The sequence below is a fragment of the Agelaius tricolor genome, unplaced genomic scaffold (genome assembly GCF_023055355.1).
Source record: "Agelaius tricolor isolate 1412-34295 unplaced genomic scaffold, bAgeTri1.0.p SCAF_9, whole genome shotgun sequence".
Lineage (NCBI taxonomy): Eukaryota > Metazoa > Chordata > Aves > Passeriformes > Icteridae > Agelaius > Agelaius tricolor.
Genome location: NW_027269269.1, coordinates 34,877,916 through 34,896,356, shown reverse-complemented (window position 1 = coordinate 34,896,356; position 18,441 = coordinate 34,877,916). Strand labels below are relative to the sequence as shown.

At 53.2% G+C, this 18,441-nt stretch overlaps 1 pseudogene; it reads right to left on the bottom strand.

Annotated features, from left to right (window-relative positions):
* Window positions 1-6,168: 6,168 nt before the first annotated feature.
* LOC139593241 (zinc finger protein 850-like) lies at window positions 6,169-17,973 on the bottom strand (annotated as a pseudogene).
* Window positions 17,974-18,441: the final 468 nt, after the last annotated feature.

Genomic DNA, 18,441 nt, shown 5'->3' with positions numbered 1-18,441 from the left:
CTTCTTAATTTTTCAGACATTTGTAGTATCTTTCAGGGACAAGCAGTTCTGAGATGCATACTTGCCCTTTATTCTCTTTTCTCTTAAAGTCAGAAGCTCAGTACAGAAAGAAGGCAAACTCAGCTTATATTTCTGAAGATGCATCTTCTTTGAGTCAATATTTGGCTATGTGTTTCTACTTTTAAACTATAACTCAGTGTCCTTTATTTCTGTAGCAGCTTTCTTTAACATCTTAATTGTAAATCTCAGAATGGTGCTTAGATTAAACAAATGATGAAAACTCAGTAGTAGGACAGAATGGAGCCCTGTGAAATTATTCCATTTATGCTTTTATCAGTGATTAAGTCAGAATGGTTCACGTTGACCTGTAAATTTTGGACTTTTTCATTCCTGCAGATGGCCCCATTTACTTCATGTGGCTCTGCTAACAAAACTGCTAGTACTGTCCATGTTAAAAACAAGATAAAATTCTGTTTGTACTGCTCTTTATTTCTACTGAGGCACAATTTAATAATATTCTCATTATACTTTGAACTCCTCCATCTGGACTGCCAAATTCAAGACTGAAATATTTTGTCATGTTTATACCTACCACATCACTTGATTTTAAAATGTTTATGTTTAGCTTAGCAGCAACAACATGTAATTGACAGCAAATACTGGTTTTCAGACATTTCAGTAACTTGTTGGACCTGTTGACCTTAGAAGTCTTTTCCAACCAAAATTAATCTGTGATTTTAAAGTTCACTTACAAGTGCTCTGGTATCATATTAGTGGAGGACCTATTATTTGGGTTTATAGCTATTAGTATATTTATCCAGTGTGAGTTTCTTTTGGGATTCCTACCATACAGAAATTGTTATTGAAACAATGTAGGGAATTACAACTAACAGCTTGCAATGTCTTTCTTAATCAAGATAAGCTGACATGGAACTCTGCTGCCTGATCAAGAAACTGTTATGTGGTCCATTAACACAGGTTTGTGGGGAGTATTTGTACTGACTGGACTGGGGTGTCTTGTTCTTCGAGGTCATACATATTCTTTAAGGTTGTGAATTTAATATTGCTATGTCAGGGCTGTTAAAATATATTTGGGTTGATAATGTTTCTTTTTTTTCCTTCGGAAAAGTAATTCTTAATATGAATGATGCTAAACAAGAAATTAATTAAAGGACAGGAATTAATGATTGACTGGTTTTGAGGGTTGTAACATGGAACCCTGTGCATTAGATACATTCTTGCTCCATTACATTTTGCCTCATTATTTCATTATTGGAGCCCACAGAATCTAATCATGCACCAAACTGAAATTTTACCATCTTGCAGTTTTAGAGTATTGACATCTTACCCATTCATAACTTGAAATGAAGGTTAAAAAATACTGAAGAGGGAGAAACAAATACTGTCTGATATTTTGAAGGTCTAAGTTTAATTAAAATGGCCTTTTACTTGTGAAACTGGGCTTCTGAAAACCAAAATTAAATGCTTCTAGTGGCAGTTGTTGCACTTTTTTCCTTCCTTTTACTTATATGACCTTTGAAAGTCTTCAATGAAGTGGCAGTACAGCAGGCAAATTATTCCCTTTTCCTGACAGTGGTCCCAGGGAGCGTGCTAGCTCAGCACCTGCCTTTTTGCCAAGGGACATTGGTGCCAAAGTAAGTCCAGGAGTCACTCTCTCCTGGGAAGCTTGGCTTTTTGCTTTCTTCAAAAGGACATGCTGTGCATGCAGACTGGTTTTGAGGAGACATTTTCAACATCTTTTAAACTAGCTTGTGTCTGAAAAATGTGTTTTTTCCCCATGACCTTCAGGGCAATCAGTTTTCTATATGGAAAAGAGGCAATTTCCCTTTGCAAGGCTTAACTTAGACAATGAAAAAATGCCTGTCACTTGCTGGAACTGTAAATCTTTAGTCATTAAACAAAATCTTAATTGAAACCCTGGTTGTAGTGGTTCAGCAAACTAATAATAGGTGTAAGAGAAGCAAATATAGATATTACCAAGTAAGATCTCATACAGCTTCTTTCCCAAAAGATGAGCTCAGCTGTACCTATAGAGATTTTTGGCTAAAAAAAATTAATAGTCTCCTGCCCCAAGGAAAAGAAACCTTTTGTCAATGCTGATCTGAGTCTCTGAGAATTTTTTTACCTATCTTCCTGTTTGGGAAGGATTTCTCCACCCACACCTATCACACATTCAGAAACACATTATGCATTCTTGCTTGTCCAAGAAGAAATCCTGATATATTTCCCACTTGTCTGTGTATTCTAGAATTGTCCATGGTACTCTACAGCAATTCTGGATAGCTTTCAGAAATGCAATTGTGCTTTATGCCTTGATCATATGAAATCCATTAGGTTCTTGCATAGTAATACATGTGGGCAGCCTGTGACAACAATTATTATAAACATGTTGATGTAGTGTTGTGTTGTAACTGCTCTGCCTTTTAATGAGGAGCCTGTAGTCCTAATAGTAAATTAAAATACAATTATATCATCAGAAGGACCAGGAAAGAAACATTCTCAGCAGCCAGCCCTTCAGTATGACCGCTGTCACCTCTACCTGCCATAAGATCTGATGCTGAAGCTTCATTCCTGTGTGACTAAAAGAGGAAACTCCACTGTGCTGAGCTCTGTCCCTCAGCTGTGCTGCTGTGCCTCACTCTTTCTCATTTCATCTATGAAGAATTTACAGTGACAAGAAATAATTAAAATACAACTTCATTGTATATTAATCTTGGAAATGCTCTTGAAGAGGGAGGTCATTGCTTGCTTTTTCAGATTATGGAAAGTTACAATTTTCTTAGGATTTTTTGATTTCAGAAGAACTGAGGTGATTTTCTATGTACTATAGGGTGGAAAGTAACTTCTTAAAAAAGTCCTGCTCCGCTACCAGGATTTCCCAGCTGATGTCACTCTGACAATAGATTCAAGCACCCCAGAGGTCACCAGCACTCTTTATAAAATCTAGTGATGCTCCTGAACAGAGACAGCATGTCCCAGGGTTGCAGGAGGGAGATGCATTGGCACACACAGCAGAGCTGAAGGCTGAGCATCACTGCGAGGGGGCAGAACAGGTGTGGGCAGGGGGCTGGTGCAAGAACAAATCCCAGCATGAAACAGCAAGCCTGGGACCCCCAGTCTGAATTTGCAGTGAGTCTGGAACAACTGTGCTGAGACGTATCAATAGCTCATTTGTTTTTACTGGATTTTTGTAATGCCCCTTCACATTGTTTTGTCCCAAAGCCAAGTGCAGAGCTTCCCATTTGCTACTGCTGCACCTTCACCCTTCCAAAGCTGCCTGGTTGGGTTCCACTTTTCTGGCAAGTGAACATCTCTCCTCCTCCTTTCTACCACCTCCAGCTGCTGCTGGAAGCACAGAGATTTTGCCTTCCTTGTTGGAGGTATGATGGAGCAGCAGTTAGTGAATTAAATTAATCAGTTGAAAATGGCTCTTTTCAATCCAGGATTTTTCCAAGTATATGAAAATTACTCCCATCCTTCCCAAATAAGTACTTTGGTTGCCTGTTGCATTGCAAGCTGAACATGAATCCAGTTATAAATAACAAATGCAGCCCACCTCCACAAACCAGCCTTTGGGCTGACTGACAGAGGCTTGGACAAATAACAGCTCTCCTAAAACACAAGCATTTGACCGGTTAAGAGTCTGTGGGGCAACAGAGTTTAGACCAATGTCTGTGTAGCACCAGCAGTTTTTGAATTGCCTGTGAAAGGGTGTCTGATACAATAAATCAGGTCTGCTGATGACTAAGGTGAGTTTTGTCATGTATTATGTCTCTGACACACGAACATCACGGGTGTTATATTATTCATGGTGACCCCTGACATGAGGACAAGCAGTCCAAGGACCCGTGGAAATTGCAGAGAGAGATGGAGCAAAATGCTGGAAAAGAAAGAGGCCAGGAAGAGCCAAAAATAGGCAGCAAAGGCTGCAGGAGCTAGCTTTGAAACAAAGGTCACAGGAAATCCCAGCCAAAGGGTTGTGTGGAAAAGAAACCAGAGAAGTTGAAAAAGCTAAAAAGAGCACACTGGGGCCATATTTGGATCATACTGGGAGTGACTGGACTAACACTGGGAGCATCTGAGAGTGACTGGGAACATACCCTGCACATCATCCCCTATACTGGGCCTGACTGGGAGCAACTGGGAGCACATGGCATCATACTGGGACTGACTGGGCTGATCTAGGAAGCAACTGGAACCACGCTGGAGGCAGCTGGGACCATACTGGGAGAGATTGGAAGTAACTGGGATTATGCTGGGGAAACACTGGGAGGGCTGGCATGTGACTAGGATCAAACTGGAGCTTACTGGAATCATATTGGGGTTGAAAGGGAGTGACTGGGATCACACTTTGGGCTACTGGGAGCAACTGAGGAAAACTGGGATCATGCTGCAAGCAAACTGAAGCAACTGGGAAGGACTGGATGCCTGCTGGAGGCAACTGGGATATACTGGGCATGACGGGGGAATCATACTGGGAGAACTAACACCTTACTGGGGCCACTTGCAGTGTCTGGAAATGACTACAGACATGCCGGAGGCAACTGGGATATACTGGGAGTGTCTGTAACCATACTGGGATGACTGGAACCACACTGGGAACTACTGGGACCATGCTGTGGAGAACTGGGACCATGCTGGGGGCAACTGGGAGCGAGTGGAATCCTGCTGGGAGGGACTGGGATCATATGGGGAGTCACTGGGACTATAGCAGGGACAACTGGGTTCAACTGGGACCATACTGGGAGTGTCTGTAGCCATAGTGGAGTGATGGAAGCACACTGGGAACAGCTGGGCCCATGCTGGGAGCAACTGGGATCACTCTGAGGGTGACTGGAATCATGCTGGGATTCACTGGGGGCAACTGGAATGGTGCTGAAAGCAACTGGGAAGAGGTGGGAGTGAGTGGGAACAAGCTGGAAGCAACTGGGATAAACTGGGAGAGACAGGGACTTACTGGGATCATACTGGAGGCTACTGGGGTCATGCTGGCATTGACAGGGAGCAACTGGGATCACACTGAAGGCAATGGAATTGTACTCAGAGTGTCTGGGAGCAACTGGGATTAGACTGCAAGTGACTGGGATCATACTGGGAGTGGCTACAATCACACTGGGGTTAGAGTGGGTGTGATTGGATCCTGACTGGGGGTTACTGGGAGCTACCAGGCCCATGCTGGGAGCCAACTGGGGACATAATTAGAGGAACTGTGAGCAACTGGGATAAAACTGGGGGCAAGTGAACCATGTTGAGGTAACCGAGAGTGCCTGGCAACGGCTGCCAGAATGTTCAGGGCAACTGGGATATACTGGGAAGGTCTCAGACCATATGGGTGTGAGACTGGGAGCAACTGGGAATGTGCTGGGGGAACTGGGAACACGCTGGGGGCAAGTGGGAGTGACTGGGGCCCTGCTGGGAGAGACTGGGATCATACTGGGAGTGCCTTGGAGTATGCTAGGGACAACTGGGAGAACTGAGAACACACTGGATGAAAGTGGAAGGAACTGGGAGCAACTGGAACTGTGCTGGGAGCAATTCGCATCATCATAGGGAAGGACTGGGAGGGACTGACCTCGTCTTGGAGTGCCTGGGATCATGCAGGGAGGCGGGGGAAGTGACCAGGATTGTACTGGGAGTGCTAGGGCCCATACTGGGAGTGCCGAGGAAACTGAAAGCACACGGGGCAGCAACTGGGCTCATACTGGGAGGACACTGCCAGCTTCGAGACCCCCTGAGGGCCATCTGCGGCTTGGCTTTGGAGCCCTGCCAGCTGCAAACATCCCCCCCAAAAAACCCCAAACCCAGGCACCCCCCGGGATATTTGGGCTCAGCTCTCCCTGCCCGGGATGGGGGGCCATGTTCCCAGGGCTGGGGCAACTTCAGAGAGCGTCAGAGCCACGAAATTCTCCCCTTCCTCTTCTGCTGCGGCCGCTCGGCCTCTTCCTCTCTCCCTCCTCCCCCTCTTCCCGTTCCCAAAGGCCGGAACCGTGAGGGGAAAGGGGCTGAGGAAGGGGCGGGAACCGTGAGGGGAAAGGGGGCAGGGAAAGGGGCAGGCTCAGGCCAAGGCCGGACACTGTGAGGGGACACTCTGGGAGGCGGCACTCTGCAAACACAACTGCAACGGACTGAACATGAACGGGAAAAAAAGCAGTCAGTCTGAGACTTTTATTTGCTATCAAATACATCCCCCACACCCAGCCCCACACACTCCCCATCCCACCGCTCCAAATTGGGATCCCACTTCTCCCAGTCTCCTCCCAACCCCATCTTACTCTGGTGGCTGTGGAATCGAGTTCATTTGGTATGACACTGAGGTTTTTTGAGGTGGGTGTGAGCACTTCCAGGGTGGGATTGAGCTGTTTTCACTGGGATTTGAGTGGTTTTGAGGTGACAGATGTACCCATATTGGCTTTTGGAGTGCAAAGAGATGGAGAACAAAAAGAAATTAAGGTGAAACTAAAAGAAGCAGCAGCCAGGTGTGTTCCCAGCATGGATCACAGGGAATGTGAGTGACCAGGGCTGTGCTCAAAGTGCTTCCTCCAGTGGGGGATGGAGCTGGAGCAGCGCATGAAGCTCTTCCCACACTCGGGGCTCTCGCAGGGCTTCCCTTACCGGTGCCTCCGTTGGTGTTGGGTCAAGTAAGAGCTCTGTGAGAAGCTCTTCCCACACTGGGGACACTTGTAGGGCCTCTCTTCTGTGTGAATCCGATAGTGCAGGAGGAGACTGGAGCTGGTCAGAAACCTCTTGCTGCATTTATCACACCCATAGGGCCTCTCCCCAGTGTGGATGCGCCGGTGGGTGATGAGGGTGGAGTTCTGCCTGAATCCCTTCCCACATTCAGGGCATTGGAAGGGCCTCTCCTCCGTGTGAATCTGATAGTGCCGGAGGAGATGGGAGCTGATCTTAAACCTCTTCCCACACTTGGAACACTCGTAGGGCCTCTCCCCAGTGTGGGTCATCTGGTGCGTGATCAGGTGGGACCTCTGGCTGAAGCTCTGTCCACACTTGGAACACTCATAGGGCCTCTCCCCAGTGTGGATCCTCTGGTGGCTGATCAGGCTGGTGCCCAAGCTGAAGCTCTTCCCACACTCCCCACACTGGTAGGGCCTCTCCCCAGTGTGGGTCCTCTGGTGCTTGATCAGGCTGGAGCTCTCTCTGAAGCTCTTCCCACACTCCCCACACTCGTAGGGCCGTTCCCCAGTGTGAATCCTCTGATGGCTGATCAGGTCAGACCTCCACCTGAAGCTCTGTCCACATTCCCCGCACTCGTAGGGCCGTTCCCCAGTGTGGGTCCTCTGGTGGCTGGTCAGGTGGGAGCTCCGAATGAAACCCTTCCCACACGCCTCACATTTGTAGGGCCATTCCCTAGTGTGGATCACCTGGTGCTTGATCAGGTGAGAACTCTGGCTGAAGCTCTGTCCACACTCCCCACACTCATAGGGCCGTTCCCCAGTGTGGATCCTCTGGTGCAGGATCAGGCTGGAGCTCTGACTGAAGCTCTTCCCACATTCCCCACACTCATAGGGCTTCTCCCCCATGTGGGTCCTCTGGTGCAGGATCAGGTTGGAGCTCCACCTAAAGCTCTTCCCACACTCCCCACACTCATAGGGCTTTTCCCCGTTGTGTGTTCTCTGGTGCTGGATGAGGTGGGAGCTGCACCTGAAGCTCTTCCCACACTCCCCACACTCATAGGGCTTCTCCCCAGTGTGGGTCCTCTGGTGCTTGATCAGGTCGCAGTTCCACCTGAAGCTCTTCCCACACTCCACACACGTGTGGGGCTTCTCCCCATCATGGAGCTGCTCATGGAGCACCAGCTCCGAGCTCTGGCTCAATCTCTGGCTGCCTTCCCGGTCCAGGCTGGCTCTTTCCCCCTCAGATCCCCGCCATCTGCGTTTGCAGCCCCTCTTCGTGCGGGATCTCCGGGGCTTTTCCTCCCCGTTGGCTGCCTGCACTGTGGAGCCGCTCAAAACAGCCTCTTCCACCAGGTTCTGCCGCGGGGATTTGTCCTCCCTGCTCTCCATGCTCAGCTCCTGCTCTGGGGGAGGAAGGACAAGGAGAGGATGGGATTTGCCTCTGTGCCACAGGCAAGGGCAAGGAGATCCCCCCAGGGCTGTGCTGCAGCCAGGGCCCTGCTGGGCTGGGAGATGGAGCAGCACAGAGGGGGAAAGGGGCACTGACTTCCTCCTCACCTGCCTCAGTGTCCCGGGGCATCTTCCTCTTCCTCGCAGTCTCACAAGGGTTGGCAATGGGAAATCCTGGTTTGGGGAAAACAAGGGATGAGCACATTTGTAGGAGCATTGGGGGGTAGGATGGTCCGGACAGACAGAGACGAGAGATCTCTGAAGCCAGGTTGTGGAACTTGTGGTTTATTGCAAAGGGCCTGGGTGCAGGGCCCTGCTTGGAGCTGCCAGCCACAGCTCGGAGCAGGCCCGAGAGAAGAGAGGGGGAGAGAGGATGAGAGGGTAAGAGAGTAAGGGAGTAAAAAGGGTAAGAGAGTGAGGTTCCCATTACAATACAATAAATCTTCTTCTGTGTTGAATATTCTAATTCTCACTAACCGATCTAGTACAATATACAAATCCTATAGCATTTACATACAACCTATAAAAATCATTACATCACCATACTGTGTTACGTTTTAAACCCTAAAAACTACTCTTTGGACCCCTTCTGCTAAGCTAGTAGGGTCTGCTCTGACCCCTGGACCTGTCTGTAAGCAGAGGGAATTGTTTCATCAAAAGGGGATTACCTTCAGTCAGGCTACACCATTGTTTTCCAGTTGTTCAGTAACTAAGGTATCAAAAAGCTGGATTTAATTTCAATCTTGCTTCTGCTTTCCATATTCTCAAAATCTTTTGCCAGACAATCATATTTATAAGGCTTTCCTGTTCCATCTTCCCCAACACACATTTAGTTTGAAGGTCCCTCTGCCTGAGTCCATCTCTACAAGTCACCGGCCATCTGGGCTCCATAAAAACCTCCCTGTGGCGGTTTGACAGGAAATGTGTTTTTTGGGATGTTGTGTTTGGGCCAATGGATATTCAGACTTTAATATTGGCATCTAACCTGGCCATTAGGACATGGATCCGCCTCTGAGAACATGGGGTTAAAAGCAGGGCTCTCCCCTGAGAGGCTCCTCTTGGGTCTCCGGCGGGAAAGAGTTCAGGTCTCTCCCCCGGCCCAGCTGCTGGCTGGGCAGGGGGAGGGGAAAGCCATGTGGCCGGGAGAGGTAGGCCTGAGCCCCGGGGTGGAAGGGTGGAAGAGAGAGAGAGAGAGAGAGAGAGAGAGAGAGAGACACCGGGAGCCATCGGGCAGCCCCCCCTGAGAGACACAGAGCCGGTGCCTGAGACTGTAACCTTGAAGCTTGATAAACATGGGCCTGTGCCGGCAGCACGGCTGGGACGGAGAAGAAGGGGGGGTTCAGCCGGCCGCTTGTAGGAGCTTTTAACCCCTTTTCGGAGAATGAGAACTTTACAGATCATTGACCTCTCCTGGAAGATAGAGTGGAAGATGAGGAAGGAATGTGCAAGTGTGAGAGAGGTCTGGGCGAGTGAGAGATAGTGGAAGAGTAGAGAAGAATCCTAGTGGGAAGAGATGATGGAGTGGCTTTTGCTGGACTCTTTTTGTACAGCCATGGACAGATCCATGTTCCTTGTGATACAGAGACTGCATTCTAGGGGGAGGCAATGGCCTCAGAGCCAAGAGGGTTCAGTGTTGGTGCCCCTTGGCCCCAGGGGGTGAAAAAATATGGGGGGGACAGGTGTCCCAAAGGAGAGATTGTGGGGACAGGTGTCCCAAAGGAGAGACTGTGCCTTTTTTGGATCGGGACAAGGCATCCTTAAAAAGACAACCCTAAAAGCAGTTCTGGTCCGTGTTCAGTGGGGAGAGCACTGGACATGAAAGGAAGAGGTCACGATGGCAGATGTACTCCGGGCGGTGCCACGAGTGACACGGAAACACACGAGGCTTCAGCTGTGTTTCCAGGGGAAGCCCATGGTACCAGAAGGACTCCTCTCCTCTTGATGAACTGAGGATTGATTGTTTGAAGGGTGATTCTGGACTAAGAGTTGGTGATTTGGGGAATAGATGCATTGTATTGGAAATTTGATGGGGGGAGAAGGAAATGTATTTGTAAGGTTTTAATTTTCCCTGTGTGTGTTCCTTTTTATCCATAGTTGCAGTGTAGTTAATAAAGTTTTGTTTTCTTTCTTCCCTAAGTAGGAGCCTGCTTTGCTTATTCCTGGTCACATCTCACAGCAGAAACCAGGGAGAGGGTATCTTCATGGGGGCACTGGCATTGTGCCAGTGTCAAACCATGACACTCCCAAACACCAAGATTCAGCCCTGAAAAAGCCTCCCAGGAGTTCCCCGTCCCTGGTCCCTCTCCTCTGGTGTTCGGGGGTTCCCCCCTGTCCCAGCTGCTGGGGGTCACGCTTGGATTGGGGGTCCCCCTTCTCCTCGGTGCCCACCCTGCCCAGGCTGCTGGCAGTCCCAGCAATCCCAAAAGCTCCCCCTTCTTCGCTCTCCCTATTTCGGGATGCCGGGGCTTCTTGGGCTCCCGGGCTCCCTTCTCCCCTCATTCTCTGCTCTGGGCTGCAGCGGCTCCAAGGAGTCCCCCCTGCCCCTCTCTAGGCTCTTGAGGTTCCCGCCAATGGCGGCGCTCCCCCCTCTCTGGGCTCCCCACTTTGGGCTCCTGGGGGACACAGGGCTCTGCTCCTCCAGGCTGCCTCTGCCGGCAGGACGGCACCGGCACCCCCCGATGTCCCCCCAAGGGGCCTTTTCCGCTCAGCCTTGGACTTCTTCATTCTCCAAACATCCCCCCAAAAAACCCAACCCAGGGACCCCCCCGGATATCTGAGCCGAGCTCCCCCTCCCCACTCACCTGCGCGATGATCCCACACGTGGGGGCTGCGAATTCAGGCAGCGTTCGACCGCATGGCTGCTTCAGGTCAGCCTCGATCCGCCTTCGTCCCTCCTCTTCCTCTTCCTCCCGCTCCTCCTCTTCCATTGCCCCTCCTCCTCCTCTGTGTTATCTCCACCTCCTTCTCCTCTTCCATCCCTCCCCTTCCATCCCTTCGCTTCCTCCTCCTTCCAACGCTGCTCTCTCTCCGCCTTCATCCCTCCTCTTCCATCTCCCCTCCCCCTGCTCCTCCCCCCTTACCCCACCTCTTCTCCTCCTTCATCCCTCCCCTTCCCTCCCTCCTCCTCCTCCCCCAGCAGCAGCGACGCCCTCCCTCGGTGCCCGTTCCCGCAGCCCTCGCAGCCGCGGCAGGAGCGGGGATGGAGCCGGGACAGGTCGGGATGGGCAGCGCGGGGCTCTCGGCTGCTCCCAGCCGCTGCGGGCGGGGGGAACCCGGCCCGGGCCGAAGGAGAGGCAAACTGGGGGCTGCACATCCAAACTGGGACTTGCTGGGGACCCTGCCTGGGCACTGCCAGCCCTTGGGGCTCCTCTTGGCACATCCGCGAGGCGGGAACGCACAGCGGGCTGGGGGATCCCAGCAGTGGCAGCACTGCCAGGGACTGGGCTGGACTGGGATCGTACTGGGAGTGACTGGGACTGTACTGGCTTTGTACTGACATCATACTGGGATCATACTGCCATACCAGGGCAGACTGTGATCACACTGATGGAGACTGGGATCATACTGGGAGTGAATAGGAGCCTGCGGGTGGCACTTGAGACCATGTTAGGGGCATATGGGATATTCTGGGAGTGACTGGGATTATGCTGAGGATGACAGGGAGCAGCTGTGAGTAACTGGGATCACGGCAGGAGCAACTGGGAGTGACTGGGAGCATGCTGGGGATGATTGGAAACTGCTGGACTTATACTGGGATGAACTGGGATCATGCTGGAGGTGACTGGGATCATACTGGCAGTGAATGCCACTACACTGAGGCTGACTGGGAGTGCTTGTGAGCAAATGGGATCATACTGGAAGGAACTGGAAAGATGCTGGAGGGAACTGGGGTACACTGGGGGGTACTGGGAGTGACTGGAAGGAAAGTGGAGGTGAACGAGAGGAACTGGAACCATGTAGAGCAAAACTGGTTTATTCTGGCAGTGACTGGGAGCACTGGGGCCATATTTGGATCATACTGGGAGGGCCTGGACTAATACTGGGAGTATCTGAGAGTGACTGGGAACATACCCTGCACATCATCCCCTATACTGGGCCTGACTGGGAGCAACTGGGAGCACATGGCATCATACAGGGACTGACTGGGCTGATCTAGGAAGCAACTGGAACCACACTGGAGGCAGCTGGGACCATACTGGGAGAGACTGGAAGCAACTGGGATTATACTGGGACCATGCTGGGTGTGACTATTATTATGCCCGGGGAAACTGGGAGAACTGGGAACACACTGGATGAAACTGGGAGAAACTGGGATCTTCATGTCAGCGAATTGCATCATCAGAGGGAATGACTGGGAGGAACTGGGCCCGTACTGGGAGTGACTGGGATCTGGCAGGGAGTGACTAGGCTCATATTGGGAGTGACTGGGCTCATACTGGGAGTGCTGAGGAAAGTAGAAGCACACAGGGGGACCAACTGGGCTCATACTGGGAGGACATTGCCGGCACCCGGACCCCCCAAAAACACCTCCTGGGGACCCCCCCGCCATGTCCCCGCAATGTCCATCTGCGGCTCAGCTTTGGAGCCCTGCCAGCTGCAAACATCCCCCCCAAAAAACCCCAAACCCAGGCACCCCCCGGGATATTTGGGCTCAGCTCCGCCAACCCAGGCACCTGCAGGATGGGGGGCGATGCTCCAGGGGCTGTGGCAACTTCATGGAGCGCCAGGACCACAAAATTCTCCCTCTCCTCTTCTGCTGCAGCCGCTCGGCCTCTTCTTCCCTCCCTCCTCCTCCTCCCCCGTTCCCAAAGGCCGGAACCGTGATGAGAAAGAGGGTGAAGAAAGGGCGGGAACCGTGAGGGGAAAGGGGCGGGCTCAGGCCAAGGCCGGACACTGTGAGGGGACACTCTGGGAGGCGGCACTCTGCAAACACAACTGCAACGGACTGAACATGAACGGGAGAGAAAGCACTAAGTCTGAGACTTTTATTTGCTATCAAATACATCCCCCACACCCAGCCCCACACAATCCCCATCCCACCGCTCCAAATTGGGATCCCACTTCTCCCAGTCTCCTCCCAACCCCATCTTACTCTGGTGGCTGTGGAATCGAGTTAGTTTTATATGACATTGAGTTTGAGGTGGGTGTGAGCACTTCCAGGGTGGGATTGAGCTGTTTTCACTGGGATTTGAGTGGTTTTGAGGTGACAGATGTACCCATATTGGCTTTTGGAGTGCAAAGAGATGGAGAACAAAAAGAAATTAAGGTGAAACTAAAAGAAGCAGCAGCCAGGTGTGTTCCCAGCATGGATCACAGGGAATGTGAGTGACCAGGGCTGTGCCCAAAGTGCTTCCTCCAGTGGGGGATGAAGCTGGAGCAATGCATGAAGCTCTTCCCACACTCAGAGCACTCGCAGGGCTTCCCTTACCGGTGCCTCTGTTGGTGTTTGCTCAAGTTAGAGCTGCTGGAGAAGCTCTTCTCACACTGGGGACACTCGTAGGGCCTCTCCCCAGTGTGGATGCGCCGATGGATGATGAGTTGGGAGTTCTGCCTGAATCCCTTCCCGCAGTCGGAGCATTGGAATGGCCTCTCCTCTGTGTGAATCCAATAGTGTCGGAGGAGTTTGGAGCTGCTCGTAAAGCCCTTCCCACACTCAGAACACTCATAGGGCCTCTCCCCAGTGTGGCTCCTCTGGTGCCGGATCAGGGTGCAATGGTGGCTGAAGCTCTTCCCGCACTCCCCACACTTGTAGGGGCTCTCAGCACTGTGGGTCCTCTGGTGCTTGATCAAGTCAGAGCTCCAGCTGAAGCTCTTCCCACACTCAACACACTGGTAGGGCCTCTCCCCGGTGTGGATCACCTGGTGGCTGATCAGATGCGAGCTCAGTCTGAAGCTCTTCCCACATTCCCCACACTCGTAGGGCCTCTCCCCAGTGTGGATGCGCCGGTGTTGGATGAGGTTGGAGTTCTGCCTGAATCCCTTCCCGCAGTCGGGGCAGAGGAAGGGCTTCTCCTCTGTGTGAATCCGCTGGTGCAGGAGGAGACTGGAGGTGGTCTGAAACCTCTTCCCACACTGCCCACACTCATGTGGCCGTTCCCCAGTGTGGGTCAATTGGTGCTGGATCAGGCTGGAGCGCTGGGTGAAGCTTTTCCCACACTGCCCACACTCATAGGGCCGTTCCCCAGTGTGGGTCCTCTGGTGCTGGATCAGGCTCTCTCTTTGTCCAAAGCTCTTCCCACATTCCCCACACTCATAGGGTTTCTCCCCAGTGTGGGTCACCTGGTGCCTGATCAGATGGGTGCTCGACCTGAACCTCTTCCCACACTCCCCACATTCATACGGCCTCTCCCCAGTGTGGACCATCTGATGCTTGATCAGGTCGGAGCTCCACCTGAAGTTCTTCCCACACTCCCCACACTCGTAGGGTCGTTCCCCAGTGTGGATCACCTGATGTTGGATCAGGTGGCAGCTCCGGCTGAAGCTCTTCCCACACTCCCCACACTCATAGGGCTTCTCCCCAGTGTGGGTCCTCTGGTGCTTGATCAGGTCGCAGTTCCACCTGAAGCTCTTCCCACACTCCACGCACGTGTGGGGCTTCTCCCCATCACGGAGCTGCTCATGGAGCACCAGCTCCGAGCTCTGGCTCAATCTCTGGCCGCCTTCCCGGTCCAGGCTGGCTCTTTCCCCCTCAGATCCCCGCCATCTGCGTTTGCAGCCCCTCTTCGTGCGGGATCTCCAGGGCTTTTCCTCCCCGTTGGCTTCCTGCACCGTGGAGCCGTTCAAAACGGCCTCTTCCACCAGGTTCTGCCGCGGGGATTTGTCCTCCCTGCTCTCCATGCTCAGCTCCTGCTCTGGGGGAGGAAGGACAAGGAGAGGATGGGATTTGCCTCCGTGCCACAGGCAAGGGCAAGGAGATCCCCCCAGGGCGTTCCCGGCAGGACGGCACCGGCACCCCCCGATGTCCCCCCAAGGGGCCTTTTTCGCTCAGCCTTGGACTTTTTCATTCTCCTCGCAGCCCCCCAAAAAACCCAACCCAGGAACCCCCCCGGATATTCGAGCCAAGTTCCCCCTCCCCACTCACCTGCGCGATGCGGGGGGGGCGATGATCCCACACGTGGGGGCTGCGAATTCAGGCAGCGTTCGACCGCACGGCTGCTTCTGCTCAGCCTCGATCCGCCTTTGTCCCTCCTCTTCCTCCCGCTCCTCTGTGTTATCTCCACCTCCTTCTCCCCTTCCATCCCTTCTCCTCCTCCTCCTCCCTAACCCCACCTCCTTCTCCTCCTTCCATCGCTGCTCTCTCTCCGCCTTCATCCCTCCTCTTCCATCTCCCCTCCCCCTGTTCATCCCCCCTCACAGTCTGGAACCGTGAGGGGAAAGGGGCTGAGGAAAGGGCGGGAACCGTGAGGGGAAAGGGGGCAGGGAAAGGGGCGGGCTCAGGCCAAGGCCGGACACTGTGAGGGGACACTCTGGGAGGCGGCACTCTGCAAACAGAACTGCAACGGACTGAACATGAACGGGAGAGAGAGCAGTAAGTCTGAGACTTTTATTTGCTATCAAATACATCCCACACAATCCCCATCCCACCTCTCCAAATTGGGATCCCACTTCTCCCAGTCTCCTCCCAACCCCATCTCACTCTGGTGGCTGTGGAATCGAGTTAGTTTGTCACAAGCTAGAGTTTTTTTGAGCGGGGAAAAAGCCACTTTGATGTGGAGCTGAGCTCTTTTCCTTTAAGACTGAAGTGTTTTCACTGGTGTTTGAGTGGTTTTGAGGTGACAGATCCATCCCTTTAGGCTTTTGGAGTGCAGAGAGAGGGAGAAGATAAAAAAATTAAGGCCCAACCAAAAGGAGAAGCAGCCAGGTGTGTTTCCAACATGGATCACAGGGAATGTGGTTCCTCCAGTGGGGGATGGAGCTGGAGCAGCACACGAAGCTCTTCCTGCCTCGTTGCACTTGCAGGGCTTCCCTTACCGGTGGCTGCATCGGTGTCGGGTCAAGTGAGAGCTCTGTGAGAAGCTCTTACCACATTCCCCACACTCGTAGGGCCTCTCTCCGGTGTGGATTCGTTGGTGGATGATGAGTTGGGAGTTGTACTTGAATCCCTTCCCACAGTCGGGGCAGCAGAGGGGCCTCTCCTCTGTGTGACTCAGATTGTGCAGGACAAGATGAGAGTTGAACCGAAAGCTATTCCCACATTCAAAACACTTGTAAGGCCTCTCCCTAGTGTGGATCTTTTGGTGTCTGATCAGGGTGTCATGGTCCCTGAAGCTCTTCCCACACTCCCCACACTCATGGGGCCGTTCCCCAGTGTGGATTCTCTGGTGCTTGATCAGGTCAGAGCTTGATCTGAAGCTCTTCCCACACTCCCCACATCTGTATGGCCGTTCCCCAGTGTGGATCCTTTGGTGCTTGATGAGGTCAGAGCTCTGGCTGAAGCTCTTCCCACACTCCCCACACTCATAGGGCTGTTCCCCAGTGTGGGTCCTCTGGTGCTTTATGAGGCTGGAGTTGCAGCTGAAGCTCTTCCCACATTCCCCACACTCGTAGGGCCTTTCCCCAGTGTGGGTCCTCTGGTGGCTGGTCAGGTGGGAGCTGCAGCTGAAGCTCTTCCCACACTCCCCACACTCGTGGGGCCTCTCCCCAGTGTGGATCATCTGGTGCTTGACTAGGTCAGAGCTCCACCTGAAGGTCTTCCCACACTCCCCACACTCGTAGGGCTTCTCCCCCGTGTGGATCACCTGGTGCCGCATCAGGTTGGACTTCCGGCTGAAGCTCTGTCCACACTCTCCACACTTGTAGGGTCTCTCACCAGTGTGGGTCATCCGGTGGCTGATCAGGTGGGTGCTCGTCCTGAAGGTCTTCCCACACTCCCCACACTCGTGCGGCCGTTCCCCAGTGTGGATTTTCCGGTGCTTGATCAGGCTGGAACTGAAGCTGAAGCTCTTCCCACACTCCCCACACTCATAGGGCCGTTCTTCAGTGTGGATGATCTGATGCTCGATGAGCTTGGAGTTCCACCTGAAGCTCTTCCCACACTCCACACACGTGTGGGGCTTCTCCCCATCACGGAGCTGCTCATGGAGCACCAGCTCCGAGCTCTGGCCCGATCTCTGGCCGCCTTCCCGGCCCAGGCTGGCTCTTTCCCCCTCAGATCCCCGCCATCTGCGTTTGCAGCCCCTCTTCGTGCGGGATCTCCGGGGCTTTTCCTCCCCGTTGGCTGCCTGCACCGTGGAGCCGCTCAAAACGGCCTCTTCCACCAGGTTCTGCCGCGGGGATTTGTCCTCCCTGCTCTCCATGCTCAGCTCCTGCTCTGGGGGAGGAAGGACAAGGAGAGGATGGGATTTGCCTCCGTGCCACAGGGCAAGGGCAAAGAGATCCCCCCAGGGCGTCCCCGGGGACGCACTCCCCCCTCTTCGCTCTCCCCATTTCGGGATGCCGGGGCTTCTTGGGCTCCCGGGATCCCTTCTCCCCTCATTCTCTGCTTTGGGCTGCAGCGGCTCCAAGGAGTCCCCCCTGCCCCTCTCCACGCTCTTGAGGGTCCCGCCAATGGCGGCACTCCCCGGCACCCCCCGATGTCCCCCCAAGGGGCCCTTTCCGCTCAACTTTGGACTTCTTCATTCTCCAAACATCCCCCCCCCCCAAAAAAAAAAACCCCAACCGAGAGCCCCCCCGGGATATCTGAGCCGAGCTCTCCCTCGCCGCTCACCTGCGCGATGCGGGGGGCGATGATCCCACAGGCAGGGTTCCACCGCACGGCTGCTTCAGCTCAGCCCTGATCCCTCTTTGTCCCTCCTTTTCCTCTTCCTCTGCCTCCCGCTCCTCCTCTTCCATCCTCCCTGGTCGCCTCCTCCTCCTACTAAACCACACCTCCTCCTCTTCCAGCCCTCCTTTTCCCTCCCTCCTCCTCCTCTCTTTCCCCACCTCCTTCTCTTCCCTCCCTCCTTCTCTTCAATCCCTCCTCAAGGAAAGAGATGGAACCCTGAAAACCCCCCAGCACTCCCCCAAACCCCGAAGGACTCCCCCACATTCTCCCCAGGACATCCCAAGTCCCCCGCAGGATGCCCCCAAGGCCCCCAGGACTCCCCAAATTCTCCCCAGGACATACCAACTCCCCCTCAGGATGCCCCCAAGGCCCCTAGGTCTCCCCAAATCCCCCCAGACATCTCAAAACCCACCCAGCATGTTCCCAAGCCCCCCCAGGACATCCCAACTCCCCCCCTGGAAGCCCCAAACCCCTCCTGGTCTGCTCAAAACCTCCCCCAGGACTCCCCAAAATCCCCCAGGCCAGTTTTGGGGTGCAGCAGGTGCTTTATTACATTTGTACAACGGCGGCGCTGGG